This window comes from Symphalangus syndactylus, chromosome 12 (assembly GCF_028878055.3).
Source record: "Symphalangus syndactylus isolate Jambi chromosome 12, NHGRI_mSymSyn1-v2.1_pri, whole genome shotgun sequence".
NCBI classification, from domain to species: domain Eukaryota; kingdom Metazoa; phylum Chordata; class Mammalia; order Primates; family Hylobatidae; genus Symphalangus; species Symphalangus syndactylus.
Genome location: NC_072441.2, coordinates 135,339,545 through 135,357,414, shown reverse-complemented (window position 1 = coordinate 135,357,414; position 17,870 = coordinate 135,339,545). Strand labels below are relative to the sequence as shown.

General features: G+C 37.5%; 1 protein-coding gene across 13 annotated transcripts in view; it reads right to left on the bottom strand.

Annotated features, from left to right (window-relative positions):
* The window catches only part of FOXJ3 (forkhead box J3), a 203,745-nt gene that overhangs the window by 133,973 nt on the left and 51,902 nt on the right, over positions 1 to 17,870 (bottom strand). Inside the window, exon 1 of one of the 13 annotated variants that reach the window (XM_063627641.1) lies at positions 10,150 to 10,288. The exons of 11 other annotated variants lie outside the window; for them this stretch is intronic. The gene's annotated coding sequence lies outside the window, so the exon portion shown is untranslated. Of the gene's footprint in view, positions 1 to 10,149; positions 10,289 to 17,870 lie in introns of those variants that run through there. One more of the 13 variants, XM_055255475.2, reaches the window with a different exon arrangement.

Below are 17,870 nucleotides of genomic sequence, written 5' to 3'. Positions count from 1 at the left end.
CACAATAAAACCACAAGGAATGCAGATATAAAAGTTACTAGACATCCTTGGGACCAGGGTCCGGCGTGGACTGACCCTCGTCCTGGGAAATGAGGTGTGGCTGAAAAGGCAGCCATCCCCTTGCCTGTCGCGGAACACACTGTTGTGGGGAACCTGGCGCTAAACCACTCACAGACAACCTGCTTCTGGGTCATGGTTTCATACACAGCAGAGCAGCTTTCTTTATTTAAAAAAAAAAAAAAATTACTAGACATCCTTCTCTACTGTTTTATGTGTGATTTACCTAGTCTTGTATTTTAATTGCCTGTAGGTAGATAGATCTCAAATCTTCATCTCTAGCAGAGATCAATCTCCTGATCTCCAAACAAATATCTAACATTCCCCCCTGGAAATCCCATATTTACCATGTTTAAAACTGAATTCATCATCTTCTCTTAATATACTTCCTTCCTGGATAAAATGGCACAGCCTTTTCATCTAAGAATGGCTTTCAGGTTTCTAGCTTAACTCTTACTCCTTGTTAGAGCAGACTAATTTTTTTCCAACTCTTAGTCTCTATGAGGAATTACTTCAGTAAACACTCCTGGCCTCTTAGCCCATTCCTCTCCAAAGAGGTAAATTGGTTAGTACATAGAGCTAACTTAACAAAAGAACTGAGTACCAGGGACTCAGACTCTTTTTATTTTTTTGAGATGGAGTTTTCACTCTTGCTGCCCAGGCTGGAGGGCAATGGCGCCAACTCGGCTCACTGCAACCTCCGCCTCTTGGGTTCAAGCAATTCTCCCGTCTCAGCCTCTCAAGTAGATAGGATTACAGACATGCACCACCATGTCTGGCTACTTTTTTGTATTTAGTAGACAGGGTTTCATCATGTTGGTCAGGCTGGTCTTGAATTGCTGACCTCAGGTGATCCACCTACCTCGGTTAAGATCCCAAAGTGCTGGGATTACAGGCGTGAGCCACCACGCCCAGCCCTCAGTCTCTCTTTTCACTCTCCATCCAGGATTCTACAAGGCAAAGATCTGAGTGTGTCCGCTCTGCTGACCCAAACATCCTCTAGGGTGCACTGTCCCATTGACAGATGGGGATGAGGTGCTGCAGAAAGTTAGCCAACTCATTTGGCTCTTAAACCTAAGTCACGTTCTACAATATAGGTTTTATCAAAAACAAAGGCAACTCCTTTGAAAGTTAAACACAGAGTTACCATAAAACCCAGCAATTATAAGCATATACATCTCCAAGAGAATTTAAATGTTCCTAGAAAAACATGCACACAAATGATCATTTGCACACAAATGGGCAGCACTACTTATAAAGCCAAAAAGTGAAAATAACCCAAATGTTTGTCAACTAATGAATAGATAAACAAAATACAGTTTATCTAAGTAATAGCCATATAATATACAATGCAACTTTATTCAGCCATAAAAAGGAATGAAGTACTTTTACATGCTACAACATAGATGAACCTTGAAAGCCTTATGCTAAGTGAAAAAGACACAAAAGACCACACGCTGTATGATTCCATTTATACGAAATGTCCAGAATAGGCAAATCTATAGAAATGAAAAGTAGATTGGTGGTTGCCAGGAGATGGGGGAAGAGAGGAAGATTGCAGATGGGAAGTGACTGCTAGGAGGTTTCTTTTTAGAGTGATGAAAATGGCCTAATTGATAGTGGTGCACAACTTTGTGAATACATTAAAAACTACTGAATTGTACACTGTAAAATGGTGAACTTCACAGTATGTGATTTTTACCTGAATAAAAAGCTAATTTTTTTAAAGGTACTGTCTTGCTTCTTCATCTGTAGGTTCTTATTTCTCAGTCAGTTCGAAACTCAGGAAAGGGAAAATGGTCTCATATACTAAATTGTCCAAACATCAACACCCTTAGTATCTCCAATAAGTTACCATTTACTACCAAATTCTAACTTCTAGTTATCTTTTCAATCTGCTCTAGCTTCATTGCCTTAGTTCCAGTGTTATTCATTTTTCCTCTAGATTACTGTCCTTAAATGACGTCCTGAACCCTAGGCTTGTTGACTGAAAGAACAAACATATACCAGTCTTCTCCCTACCCAGGCAACTGAACAGCAACAGGGAAATCTCACAAAAGAAGGCTAAGGTTCACACTGAACTCAGGAAATTTCAAAGTCCTCCAAGTCACAAACAAATCTCTGTGGCATCAACTATAGTTGAACAACTATATTAACTCATTCAGTTACATCCATAATTTATTTACATGGTTTTATTTGGTGCCAACAGCATAAATCTCCAAATCTTTTGAAAACTAATATTTATCAAGAAACAGCAGAATGACACAACCAGAATATGAGTACTAAAAGCCAGGCATTAGCTAATGAGTATGCTGCAATACAAGCTATTTACTGTATTACATTCCATTACCAACAGAGAAGCATGGAATTTCTTTTAACATAAGCAGTATTCAAGTGTACATTAAACTGAGTTACAAACTATCCACATTTAGGAAGCAGCCATCACAACACACTAACAGTTGTATAATAACATTATTTGGGAGCATGGAGTGAAATAGAACTAAGTATTTTGAAAAAGCTCTGAATAAGTTCTTTTTGTTTTTAAGAGACAGAGTCTTGCATTGTTGCCCAGGCTGGAGTACAGTGGCCAGATGATAGCTCACTGCAGCCTCGAACTTCTGAGCTCAAGCAATCCTCTTGCCTCAGCCTCCCTAGTATCTGGGACCACACAGGTGCACACCACTGCACTGGGCTTTTTTTTTTTTTTTTTTGTAGAAACAAGGTTTTGCTGTGTTGTCCAGGCTGATGTCAAACTCCTGGCCTCAAACGATCCTCTCACCTCAGCCTCCCAAAGCACTGGGATTACAGGCATGAGTCATCACACCCAGCCCGAAATATTTATGAGCTCTCTCCCCTCTCCCACCTACACAGAAATGTTAACGTTTTATAATTTACAAAAAACTTACTACCATTCATGACCTTGCAGCTGAAGACTCAAGACTGGAATCCCAACTATTGACAGTTCCTGTGTGACCTTGGATATGTTAACTTCCCTAAGGCTTAATTTCCTCCTTCATAAGAAAGGAAAAATGCAGTAAATGCCTCAATTACTACGATAGTAGTTTGAGTGAAAGCATTAGTGAAACACCAGACAAAGGTAAGAATTAAAAATTTGTTAAAACTATTACACTTAGGAATGGAAAACCAAACGTTATATGTTCTCATAAGTGGGAGCTAAGCTATGAGGATGCAAAGGCATAAGAATGATACAACGGACTTTGGGGATTCAGGGGAAAGGGTGGGAGTGGGGTGAAGGATAAAAGACTACATACTGGGTACAGTGTACACTGCTCGGGTGATGGGTGCGCCAAAATCTCAGAAATCACCACTAAAGAACTTATTCATGTAACTAAGCACCACTTGTTCTGCAAAAACCTACTGAAATAAAAAAATTAAAAATTCATTTTTTATTTATTTTATTAAAAAAACTGTCACAGCTCTAGAGGTCAAGAAACTATTCCTTTTTTTACTTCTGAATTCAGCCATATCTTTCCAAAAGACTTGAAAGTATAACATCCACTAACATCCATGAAGAAACAACCCCTTTGATTCAAGAAACTTGACTGAACATTGCAGATTATTATACCATTAGTAACAGGTAATCATTAAAGCAGTCGCAAAAATAACCTGTATCCTAATCAACCCAAATAGAAGAAATGTGCCAGAGGAAAGCGTAAAGGGAAAGAATCCTGATGAGTGAGAAGCAATCAGCTGTTCATCCCAGCCACTCTAGCTAAACCTGAAGGCAGTGGTGCAGCTTGAGCTAAGAAGTCATCTGCTTTCAGAGAACAATTAAAATCATGAGCATCTGTAATTCACCACAGAGTATCAGAAGAGAGGCCACATAGATAATTAAGAGAAACCATAAAAAAAAAAAAAAAAAAAACTTGAGGAAGTTGGAATGCAGATAGCAGCAAGTGATTTAAGAGGGAGAAAGGCAATAGTGTTCAGTGTAGATTAAGAAGGATAAAAATTGAAAAGAGAATACTGGCTTTTAATAGAAGATAATAATACTACAGTGGGTGAGTTTTGTGGAATAGTGAAGGCAAAAATTAGCATGGATAGGGGTTAAGAATCAGGAGTGAAAGAAAAAAGTTTAGCTACAAGTTGTATTAAATAAAATTAAGTAGAAAGTGTAAGAACAGAAAGTATAGATTAAGAATTCAGGAAAGGTAAAGAATGTTAGAACTTTCATCACATTATCTCTATTACCCTATTTTATTCTTCATAAATAGAAATAGAAAACAGAAAAGCTCGTCACCATCTGATATGATTTTTATTTCTCCCCCATCAGAATGTGAGCTCCATGTTTCATTCTGTTATATTCCCAAAACCTAGTATAAAGCCAGCACTCATTTATTCAGTGAATGAATAAATCAGATTCTTCAAAAATTAGGGGGAAAAAAGAAACTTAAAATGAGATCTGACAACTCACCAGGTCTTTACTTAATACAGTCTTTTGTATCCATCACTTTACCTCTAAGCAATTTAGGACTAGTCTGCAGCTAGAAGACCAAGTTAGGTATCCAGAATATACAAACAACTCTTACAACTCAATAACCAAAAGACTAATAATCCAATTTAATAATGGGCAAGAATCTGAACAGACATTTCTACAAAGAAGATATATGAATGTCCGATAAATACATGAAAAGATGTTCAGCATCATTAATCACTAGGGAAATACAATTTTTCTTTTTTTTTTTTTTTTTTTTTTTTTTTGGAGATGGAGTTTCGCTCGTCGCCCAGACTGGAGTGCAGTGGAGTGATCTTGGCTCACTGCAACCTCCACCTCCCAGGTTCAAGCAATTCTCCTGCCTCAGCCTCCCAAGTAGCTGGGATTACAGGCATGCGCCACCATGCCTGTCTAATTTTTTTTGTATTTTTGTTAGAGACAGGGTTTCACCATGTTGGTCAAGCTGGTCTCAAACTCCTGACGTCAGGTGATGCGCCCACCTCGGCCTCCCAAAGTGCTGGGATTACAGGTGCGAGCCACTGCACCCAGCCGGGAAATACAAATTAAAACAAGACACCACTTCATACCCACTAACATGGCTATAATCAAAAAGACACAAAATAACAAGTGTTGCAAAGATGTGGAGAAATTCAAACTTTCGTGCATTGCTAGTATAAGTGTAAAATAGTGTTGCTACTTTGGGAAAGTTTGGCAGTTCATCAAAAAGTTAGACATAAGAGTTACCATATGACCCAGAAATTCTATACCCAAGAAATGAAAACATATATCCACAGAAAAATCTGTACAAGAATGTTCACAGCAGTATTAAATCATAATAGCAAAAAAATGAAAATAGGACAGGTGCAGTAGCTCACACCTGTAATCCCAGCACTGTGGGAGGCCGAGGCAGGCAGATCGCTTGAGCTCAGGAATTCAAGACCAGTCTGGGCAACATGGCAAGATCCTATCTCTAAAAAAATACAAAAATTAGCTAGGCACGGTGGCTGGTGCTTGTAGTTCCAGCTACTCAGGAGGCTGAGGTGGAAGGATCAATCGGGCCCAAGAGGTGGAGGCTGCTGTGAGCTGTGATCATGTCATTGCTTTCCAGCTCAGCGACAGAGCAAGACCCTGTTTTCTTTTGTTTTGTTTTGTTCAAAAAGTGGAAATAATCCAAATGCCCATCAACTGATGAATGGACGTGTTATATCCACATAATGGAATACTGTTTGGCAATAAAAAGGAATAAATGTTACAATATGTATAACCTTTAACAACATTATGCTAAGTGAAAGAAACCATTCATAAAAGATTACATATTGTATGATTCCATTTACATCAAACGTCCAAAATAGGCAAATTCATGTGAGTAATTAGATAGCAGTTTCTCAGGGTTAGCAGTAAGAGAAATAGTAAATGGAGAATAGGGATTGACTGCTATTAGGTATGGAGCTTCTTTTCAAGGGAGGAGAAAAACGTTCTAAAATTAGACTGTAGCAATGGTTGCACAACCCTGTGAATATACTAAAAAACACTGAATTTTACACTTCAACTAGATGAACTGTATGGTATGTGAATTATATCTCAACAAAGCAGTTAGGAAAAAAAATAAGTTCAGAACCACCACACACAAATGTTTTTATTCTGTCACAATCCTGCTTCTTCTCTCACTAGTGCCAGAGGATCCACCCCCAAATCCCAAAGCTGGAACAGGAAAGGGAGAGTAAAAGTAACTACCTCACCAGAAAACAACTCTAGAAAAAACAATTACTTACAAACCTGTAACTCCTTGAACCATTCAATAGTTTTCTGGTGGCCTCCACTATTTTCAAACCATATTGTTTATTCACTAAACACGTTTAATGAAGATACATGTACGGCCAATAAAAAAGTTTCATACACCTGAAAAAATTATCAAGGAAACTACTACTATCTACAAATGGACTACTTAGGCTATACCCCTCTCCTCCTAAAACAAGACCAGGGCCAGGAAGAGACTAACAGAAGATGAAAAAAATCAGCTTCAGCCTTTAAAGACTGTTTTAACAGTAGGAAATATACGTAACTGCCTGTTTTCCTCCATACTTTAGGACTAGTGTCAATAAAACAGGTGGTGAGCATGGGGGAGGGGGGCTTCCTGGCCAAACATCACAGAGCTATAACTTCTTCCAAACCCCAAACCTTACTTCCTGCAATTTATGTAAACAGATCACAGGCCACCCTCTTCAAACTAAATCATAACCCAAGCAAACAGCACAAGATTCTATTTCTGGGTCTGTCATTAACTCACTAGATAATCCTGAGGCTTCAGTCTCTCTACTTTGCTCAAAAACTTAACTACCTAATATCTGGTCCCAAAATCATATCATGTGGTCTAATAAAGAACCCTTTCCCAATTTACACATTTATTTTTACAGAAAATCTGACAAAGGTATAAGAAATTAGATCACACTGTATGTTTAAATACTGAAATTATATGGTATACGAAATTAGATCACATTATATGTTTAAAGGTATATGAAATTAGATATATGAAATTAGAGGTATACGAAATTAGATCACATTATATGTTTAAAGGTATATGAAATTAGATCACATTATATGTTTAAATCACCTTTATTGAATATACATGAAATATGAAAAACCCAAAAGCTAATCTACTGCAAAAATGTTGAACTCTTACATTTTAAACATTTAAAGGTATTCACTAAACAAAGATAGAATAAGTTTTTGGAGGGCTAAAGGCTGTAAGGCTTTAAATTTGAACTCAGTTATATTTAGAAAACCAAGATGCCACTTCTCTGGATCCTGTATCTTTATCTTGGGCATTTGATTCATGTGCTTTGCCTGGTGTAATTCAAAGCAACAGATCCTACCCATATTGCTGAAAAGTCCACTGAACCTAACAGAACTTACTGGCTGTCAGAGGAATAAAATGCTGTACTGAAACTGAAAAGATAAGAAGCTATAAAGTCTCCACTGCCAGAGATGTTTAACAAAATAAAAATCACCTGCCTCATTCCCAAAGCCAGTAAACAAACCACTGCTGACTTTATAATCATTTCTATCCCATTCCTGGAAATCCTGATTTAGGTGAAACTTGGGAAATCTATTAATTAAAAGTTATCTCAGGTGATTCTGATGTAGTCTGATTCTGGAACTACTGGTTTAGGACAAGGGTAGCAGAACGGTTTTCTATCATTTGTCAATAATGCTCAATAGGGAGTGGCTGCCTGAAGTGCTACAATGAGAAAATAATGTCTAAACACAATCAGAAATTAGTAGTCTGCCAAGGACATGGTGATGGGGAATTGGTAACATGAAAATCATTTATCTGTCATCCCTGATTCAGTTAGACCACTGAATGGATTGTTTGTAAGAAGACTTTTGAGGTAAGAAGAGATCCAGGTCTGGATTATTTACTTTTAACTGGCAGAATCTCCAGCTGACTCTAGAAAGGTAGGAAACAGAAGAACAGACCTGATATATGTACCAGAACTCTTCAAAAGTACTTATTAAGCACGCAGTATTATAAAGAAAAAGAAGACAGTATGACTTTTGCTGTCCAGATGTTTATAATCTTGTTGGAGAAATGAAAATTCTACATAACATAAACGTGGGTTTTTTAAATAAAGTAAATAAAAAGATTTTTGTGCCACTTTGGATAACAGTGGGAGCCAGTGGAAGAACTGAGTGATAGGCCAAAAACAGTCAAGTATGAACTGACTTGAAAGAGGAAACCAAATGTGGGTTCCTGATCAGTATATGATTAAAGAGATGTATGAAGAAGATTCCACTGGCATCGTTTTCCAGGGAAAAAAAATGGGAGACTTTATTATCAAGACATGATGCATTGGAGGACAAATAATCCATTTCATGTTGTTTCTGTAAGCATCTGTCCCTACCACTGGAATGCTGGCTCCTAGTTGGCCATGTACATGTCGAATTAACTTGTTATCTCCCATAATGCCTAGCACATGTTCTACACATAATACTCCAAAATGATTGCTGAATTGTCATAAAAGAAGAAAAAATCTAGCAGATATTTCAAAAGGAACAGAATTTGGTACAGATAGAGACGTGATAGGCCAAAGGAGTCAAATTATCCAAAAGGTGGGAAGAGTGGGAAGTGGCTATGGTTCAGTTAAAGGAGATTTAAGAAATACAACAACCAAATGCAGTGTATATACCTTATCTGGATCTTGAGTCAACTAAAAACCAACTGTAAAGAGATGTTTTTAAAGAATCAGGACATTTTCTTATGAACTGGTTATTAGATGACACCTAAAAATATTGTCTATTTTGTTAGATACATGATGGTATGGGTTATATAACAAAATATCTATGTTTTCTTAGAGATGCATACTGGCATAGGGGTGAAAAGACAGTGTCTATGATTTTCTTTGAAATACTTAAAAAAAAAGATATTTGAGGCATATGTGGCACCTAAATTTGTTGAATCTCGATGGGTAAAGGGGGGTTCTTCATATTTTATATACTTCTGAATATACTCAAAAGGGCAGTTGGACTAAAGTTGTTTGGTGTTAGTTGCTCAACAATACCAATGGATAATTAATTCTTTTTCTTTCTCAGATTTCAGGAAGCTAAAGATGACTAGTACTTCTGAGAAAACAGCCTAGACTCAATCAGAAGAAAATGGGCATTCATTAGTTAGCTCTACTAATAGGAAATCTCTCTGAATCTACTCAAAGAACTTCTTGTAAATTAAGATGAGAACTGAATATGAGCCAAGAGAGTGACTCAGCTGCTAAAAAGAAACAAAATGCAATCTTAGGCTTCTTTAGAAGAACAGTATCCAGAAAACGAGGGTAACAGTACCATGTACTCCTCACTACTTAGTTCGCCACCGGAGTATTGTATTCTGAGGGGTTTTTGTTTTGTTTTAATATAGAATTAAAAAAATATCACCTATGGAGGACATGTTCTGTTCTGAGCACCACATTTTAAGAACACTTACAGGACAGAATCCTTGGAAGGAGGTATATCAAACTAGTGAGGGATCAGAAACCAAATGTCAAGTGTATAACAACTGAAGAAACTGGGTGTGTTTAGCTTGGAGAATAAAACACTTTCTAGCCTTCCACCTCACCTCTACCATACAGACCAGTGTAATATTTTCCAGAGGATTTCAAGAGTTGTTAATGCACATTCTATAATTAAAGAAGATTGAGATAAACACTTCTTGTCTCTAAATGACTTAAAGTGTTCAATATCCTAAAATGCTTTGTTAATGTCCAAGAAAATGATGATCGGTATTTCTCAAATACGACCATTCATTCATTCATTCAACAGATATTTATTAAGCACCAATTATTAGCCAACCACTCCTCCAAGTGCTGGGGATACAACAATGAACAGTTTTAATATCCTGGAGGATAGTTTGGGGAACCACCAAGCTGGGTCTCTATTCCTCTAACTTGCATTGTGCTTCCTCATTTCTAAGTCTTTGACTATGCTCTCAGCCTAGAATGCTCCATGTCTAATCTTAATCCAAACACTATCTCATCCACGAAGCTTTTTTCATCATCATAAGCAGAAAACACTCCCTCTTCTCAGTAAACCCATAGCTCTTAGTATCTGTACCCATTTCTTGCTAAGAGACTATGCCTCTTAATTACCTTTCAATCTCTCACAATATCCAGGACAGTGTCTTGCATGCACAGGTACTCAAGAGATATATGCTGAATAATCACCTTCAAATAACTGAAGGATTATCTTGTGAAAGAAGGCAGACTAGGTCTCTACTGTTCCACAGGGAAGAACTAAGAAAAAGAGATGACGTTAGATGCAAATTCTGCCTCAATTAAAGCTAACAACAAACAGGTTACCTTATAGCTGTGAGTGACCAAAGGTGTTCTAAAAGTAGCCAAATGACTATATATCAAGTGTTTTAGCGATATATTACACTTACCTGAATGATTAACTCTTAAAATTCTTAACTTCTTAAAAGACTTAAATGATTAACTCTTAAAATTCTAGGAACTACTGTATATATATATATACTACATATAACATATATATAACTATAACATATATACTATGTATGTTATATATAGTATATATAGTTACATATATACTATATAACATACATATAGTATATATACACTATATATACTATATAACATACATATAGTATATATACACTATATATACTATATCTAACATATATTATATATACTATATCTAACATATATTATATATACTATATCTAACATATATTATATATACTATATATACTATATATAACATATATAGTATATATACACTATATGTAACATATATATCACTTTCAGACAAAACTATCTGTAGTAATATTAAAATTCTTAAAATTAAATTTAAACACGCAACATCCTTTATTAGTACAGTGATGCATCGCTTAACAGGGATACTTTCTAAGAAACGTGTCGTTAGGCGATTTCATCATTGTACAAACGTCAGAGTGTACTTCCATAAACCTAGATGGTAGAGCCTACTATACACCTATGCTATATGGTACAGCCTATTGCTCCTAGGCTACAAGCTTGAATGGCATGTTACTGCACTGAATATGGCAGGCAACTGGAATACAAAAGTATTTGTGTATCTAAACACAGAAAAGGTACAGTAAAAATACTGTATAAAAGATGGTATGCCTGTATAGGACACTTACAACGAATGGAGGCTGCAGGACTGGCAGTTGCTCAGAGTCAGTGAGTGAGTGATGAGTGACTGTGAAGGCCTGGGACATTACTGCACACTACTGTAGACTTTATAAACACTGTACACATAGAGTACACTAAATTTATTTTTTTAATTACAAGATTATGATGGCTTTGAGGTCACTAGGCAATAGAAATTTTTCAGCTCCATTATAACCTTATGGGACCACCACTGTATGTATGTATGTACGTGTGTGTATATATATATATATATATATATATATATATATATATACGCATGCCCCACAGTTGACCAAAATGTCATTACGTGGCACATGACTGTATAATGGCTATATAATAATGCCTATTATGTGTCACACACAGTGTTAAGTATAGAGGATAAGAGTCAAAAAGACACTGTCTCCATCCTGGAAGAATCGATACAATGTTGTTTGATTAAGTTCCCAAAGCAAACCTGATACAAATCTGAATGCCCAGGTCATCTACCTCAGTAACAAATGCGCCTTAGATGAGGAAATTCCTCAAATTTTCAATATTTTGCAATCAGAGAAATAACTATGAAGCCATCAGCTTCCCTTAAAGCCATCTATTCACATCCCTAAATCCATTAAGTTCTTTGAACAAGCTACTCATTCTGCCTTTCTAGACGAAAAGAAGAAAACAGAAGAAATCACAGAATACTTCCAGATGCCAAGGACATCTCTGATTTTTCTCCCAAACTAAAAGCTGTAGTCTTTGCTGGCAGGGACCCTGCCTTAGTCGTGTCCCCAGTATTTAGTACTGTGCCCAGGACACAGCAAAAGAGGGAACAAATGAGCAAGCGAATGAGTAAGAGAAATGATGAGTCCAATGTACCTGGATGAAAAACAGTACCTTAAAGAAGCACTAACAATTTGTTTTTTTATTAGAAATCTGCCAAGGAATGGAAGCATATAAGTAGATCCTTAAGTTAGTTTTCAGGATTTAAATTGGAGTGCTATTTCTAGGTCATTTATTGATAAATAATTACTGTCAGTAAACTTAAGGTCTTGGTTGCTTCCAGGGGACTAAAATTAATTTCTTGATCAGCAGAGCTAAATGACCAAATTCTAATGCAAAGAAAAACCCAAACCACTTAATACACTCACAACTTGACCCATAAGATAATCAATAATTTATAAAACTGATTTGTTAACAAACTGCTTAGAAAGCAAAACAACTTCAGAGCATCAAGTCTTTAAACTGCTCTTCAAAAGTCCCAAAATCAGACTGGGCACTGTGGCTTATACCTGTAATCCCAACACTTTGGGAGGCGGATCACATGAGGTCTGGAGTTCCAGACCAGCCTGGCCAACATGGTGAAACCTCGTCCCTACTAAAAATACAAAAATTAGCCAGGCGTGATGGTGGGCACCTGTAATCCCAGCTACTTGGGAGGCTGAGGCAGGAGAATCACTTGAACCCAGGAGGTTGAGGTTGCAATGAGCAGAGATCACACCACTGCACCCCAGCCTGGGAGACGGAGTGAGACTCCAACTCAAAAAAAAAAAGTCCAAAGATCCACATTTTTGAAAATTCTCATTTGAACCATAAAAATCAAACTGTATGCATTTTCTTTGAGTACAAAAATGATATATGGTCACTGTAGAGAGCTTAGAAAATATATACAGGTTCAAAGAAGAAAATTTAAATTACCCATTATGATGCACTCTCTCCCAGTCTTTTTTTCTATGCAGATATAACTTCTTTATATACTGTTACTCTTCCTAACCACCAGGCAACAGACAATACATCTCCCACTGTGGCAGTAACCTAGGCATCCTTAGTAGAATCATGTTCCACGGATACTTTCTCAAAGTCTAAATTTTATAGATGTGTACTTACATAAAACAAGACCAAATCTGCTGTTGAGTAATCCTTTAAAGTTTCCCTTAACTCCTGAATTCTACAAAGACAAAGAATGCAGATTCAAGTAAAAATGCTTCCAATGACTAGAAATGGACCTAAATTTAACAAGGGAAGAAACCACTCCCATTGGTTTTAAGTAGTCTAAGTCTGATATTCTCATATGTTCTGCTCCAAGTAGGCCAGGTCCTTTGGGGGTCTATAATCTTTCATTTTTACCTCAAAAATCCAGAGTAAGTTCCTCACCAAAACTTTGTCAGTTTCATACTAAGTGTATGAAACAAGGAGAATGCAGGGTCTGGGTTCCAGTATCTGCTCCACTACTAAATAACTGAGTGGCACTGAGTCCTAGCTTCTATCTCATCTTCTCCATTTGTCAATAGGAATATCACTATTAACACATATCACTATTAACACATATCACAAGGCTGTTATAAGGCTCCAAAATCCAACAGATCAAACACTTTTGAAAAAAATATTATTCAAATGTAAGGTGGAAATCTTTTGGGAAATACACATCCCCTATAATAATATAAAACACGACTTCCTCTGATACACAAAGGTGCCATTTCTGATGGTGACGGCTACCCACGTATACACAGTGGGACAATACCATCAACAGTTCTGTACACAGGGTAGACAAGTAAAGTGCCACAGACTCACAGACCCAACTATCCTAGCAAAAACAGACGCCATGTATCATTCACCTCCTGCCATGACAGTCTGCTCCATCCTCATTCAGAAAGGCCAACCTGACCCTGATTGCTGCATGTTTGACTGCTATGCCTGTAATTACCCAAAATTTGATGGCCAAGCCACACAAACTTTTTAAAGTTAATTTTAATAATTTAATAAGCACCCATGTACCACTAGCCAAAATCTAGAGTCTTTATGATAACCTACTTCCATCATATTGCAATCCCCTCTCTCTGTAAGCAAACAAAATTTGCAACAGTTAGTAAGTTCTAGCAGTCTTTCCTTTATTATCCATTCGTCTCACAAATCTGTTTCAACACAATAGTGCTAATTAGAAACAAGGCCTATTAATGGTGTCAAAGGTCAGGTCCCAATCTTAAAAAAAAAAAGATGATTCCAATTTACAAGGTTTTTAATAAGGTCACACTGGCACCACACTCTACCAATCAATCAGATCAATCCTATTTCCTTAGTAAACACTACACCACTGAGGAGGACTCAAGGTAGGAAAATTCCGTTAGAACTTTTTGTTTTATACTCCAGGTGAAAACTCTGACTGAAAGTCAGTTTACTGGGTAAAGTTCATCCTAGAATAGCTGGCCAACTCTATGGAATCCATAGACTGTCTACATTGATTTGAAGACAATAAAAATAGACATCATGCAGTTTCTGGAGAGACTCTCTAAAAATTCCCACCCAGGCCGGGCCTGGTAGCTCACGCCTGCAATCCCAGCACTTTGGGAGGCCAAGGAGGGAAGAAGACGCCAAGAGTTCAAGACCAGCCTAGGGAGCCAGCATAATCAGATCTTCTCTGAATTAAAAATAAAAAATTAATTAGCCAGGTGTGGTGGTACACACCTCTAGTACCAGCCACTTGGGGAGCTAAGGCAGGAGGATCGCTTGAGCCCAGCAGTTGCGAGGTTACAATGAGCTCTCATGGAGCCACTATACACCAGCCTGGGTGACACAGCAAGATCTTGTCTCGAAAAAATAAAAAGTTCTACCCAAAGACCCAGTCATCTTCAAATTGTTAGCGTTCAATCAGAACAGAGTTCTCTAAGTCTACGTTCTAAAAACAGTTCCTCTTATTGCACTCTAAGTTTGAGTCCCACTCTACAAGTATGAGTCTTGTTACAGACTATTTCATCAATTGATGATGGGAAACAAGTCAGACAGTGTGGTATTAATGTAGGTCCAATTACATCAAAATCAAATCACTTTAGATTTATGGTAAAAATTCTTAGAGCAACCAAGTGGCTTAGTAATTATTAGAAACGAGGCCTTTATTAATAGTCTAAAGGTCAGAGCTCTTATTTAATATGGTCCTAATTATCTCATATCACATATTCATACTTATCCTTTTTTTCTTTTTTTTTTTTTTTTTTTTTTTTTTGAGACAATGTCTTACTCCCTTGCCCAGACTAGAATGCAGCGGCATTGCAACCTCAGCCTCCCAGATTCAAGCGATTCTCCTGCCTCAGCCTCCCAAATAGCTGGGACTGCAGGAACCCACAACTATGCCCAGCTTATTTTTGTATTTTTAGTAGAGATGAGGTTTCACTACGTGGACCAGGCTGGTCTCAAACTCCTGACCTCAAGTGATCCACCCGCCTCGGCCTCCCAAGGTGCTAGGTTTACAGGCGTGAGCCACCACGCCAGGTCATTTTTCCTATATTTTATCTTGTTATAGCACTAAAGTTTGACACTGTATGAGTCTCATTTCCTTTTTGTTTCATCTGTGTTGTCCTGATCCCATAGAAGAATAATAGCCACTTTGAAAGACATCACATTCTCAGGTTATCAGTTGATATACATGTCAAATAGAATGGCAGCCAAAGGTACCTAACTACAAAAGGTTACTTAAAGTAAGTAGAATGTCATTGTTATAAATATAAAAACAACATCCGGTTCCATATAACAAAGCTATTTCCATATCCCAACAGATGGCCCACAGTAATAATGCTCTGCTGATCTGGTTGTAACAAATTCCATTAAATCAAAAATCCTGTACAGCAGATGCCTTTTCCAATTTCAGAGTAAGTCAATCTCTTTAACCAAAACACTATGCTTTGGTTCTTATTTGTGCACTAAAATCATGTTATGCCAATTAAGATGGTCAAATTTTTTGACAGTTGTTATAAAATGCCACTGTGGTGTTTTCTGGGTTTTGGAGTGGAAGAGGTAAAGAATAACTCCCTCTAGGACTGAAAGGCTAACTGTTCAAAACGGAAAACAAAAATTCACAGTTAAAGGAAGGCTGAGGAGAGAGGTAAAAGTGAGCTTTAGCTGTCTCAAGCCAAGGTTTCTGAATAGTGGCAATGTGGAAAGCTAAGTGACTAACAAAGCCAACAGTGAACATCAGTGAAAATAATGTAATTTCTGAGCTGAGAAGCTTTGAGCAGGGACAAACAAAAAAATGTCTAAACAATATGTATCTTTGTATACTGTAGTGTTAAGTCCACTTTTAAAAGAAATGTGGATGCGATGTCAAGTTAAAATTGCTGTTTAACTGTTTCCCCAACTACATTCAAAATCAAATCTTCATATTCTGGTCATGCCCTTACTTGAAATATTATCCTCTATTAATTTATAACACAGTAAACAGAACAGTGTAGTGATTAAGAGCCACAGAGTTCTGAAAATAGACTACAAGGGTTCAAATCCTGGCTCTTACCATTCCTAGCTATGTTCCCATAGTCAAATTAACCTCTCTGTGCCCATTTCCTCATCTGTAAAACTACCATATTTATAAAATTTACAACTACAATAAATTTATAAAATCTAAAATATATTTATAAAATTTATAAAATATTAAGGGTTGTAAGATATGGATAATGAATGTAGAGTACTTAGAACACTTTTAAGCCCATAGTGAGGCTTCAAAAAATGTTAGCTATTATTATCATTATCATTATCATCACATGAACTCCATGAAAGTTCTGAAAGAAAAGAAACATGAAATGATTTGTCTAAAACACAGAACAAACAAGTGGCAGAATCTAGGGAAAAAAATCTTCATTTTAAGTCCGGAAGAAAATCAGTGGGTTGAGTGCAGTGGCTCACGCCTGTAATCCTAGCGCTTTGGGAGGCCAGGGTTGGCGGATCACTTGAGCCCAGGAGTTTGCGACCAGCCTGGGCAACATAGCGAAACCACTTCTCTACAAAAAATACAAAAATTAGCTGAGCATGGTGGCGTGCACCTGTAGTCCCAGCTACTTGGGAGGCTGAGGTGGGAGGATCACTGGGGCCCAGGAGGTTGAGGTTGCAATGAGCCATGATCACGCCACTGCACTCCAGCCTGGGCAAGAGTGAGACCCTGTCTCAAAAACAAAACAAACAAACAAACAAACAAAAACAATGATTCTTTGAGTCAGTACATTTTCCAGTCCCTCTAAGTCTCCTGGAAATTACATGAGAATCTTTAAGTTAAAATAGCAGCACAGAGTAGTGGAAATAGCACAAATATGAACTAAGAAGACCCACTTGCTCCACCAATTACTTAAGTGTACAACCCTAAGCAGGTCACCTAAACTTCAAATTGCTCATCTTAAGATGTTCTGCCTTTATCACAGGGTTGTTGAGATCAAATGAGAGAATGTATGAGAAAATGTATATAAACCAATAAAACATTATATGAACGTTCAAGGGCCATGTCTTATTCATCTTTATATCCCCAATGCTTAGCAAAATGCATGGCAGAGGTTATAATCTAAAAGAAGGCCATGGGAGGGGTTGGCAGGGTGAAGATTCAATGAAAATGGGGAGAAGCTTAAAAGAATTAAGAAACTTGGCCAGGCGCAGTGGCTTACACCTGTAGTCTCAGCACTTTGGGAGGCCAAGGCAGGCAGACCACTTGAGGTCAGGAGTTCAAGACCAGCCTGGCCAACATGGTGAAACCTCGTCTCCACTAAAAGTGCAGAAATTAGCCGGGCATGGTGGTGCACGCCTATAATCCCAGCTACTGGGGAGGGTGAGGTGGGAGAATCGCTTGAACCTGGGAGGCAGAGGTTGCAGCAAGCCGAGATGGCGCCATTGCACTCCAGCCTGGGCGACAGAGAGAAACTCTGTCTCAAATAATAATAATAATAATAATAATAAAA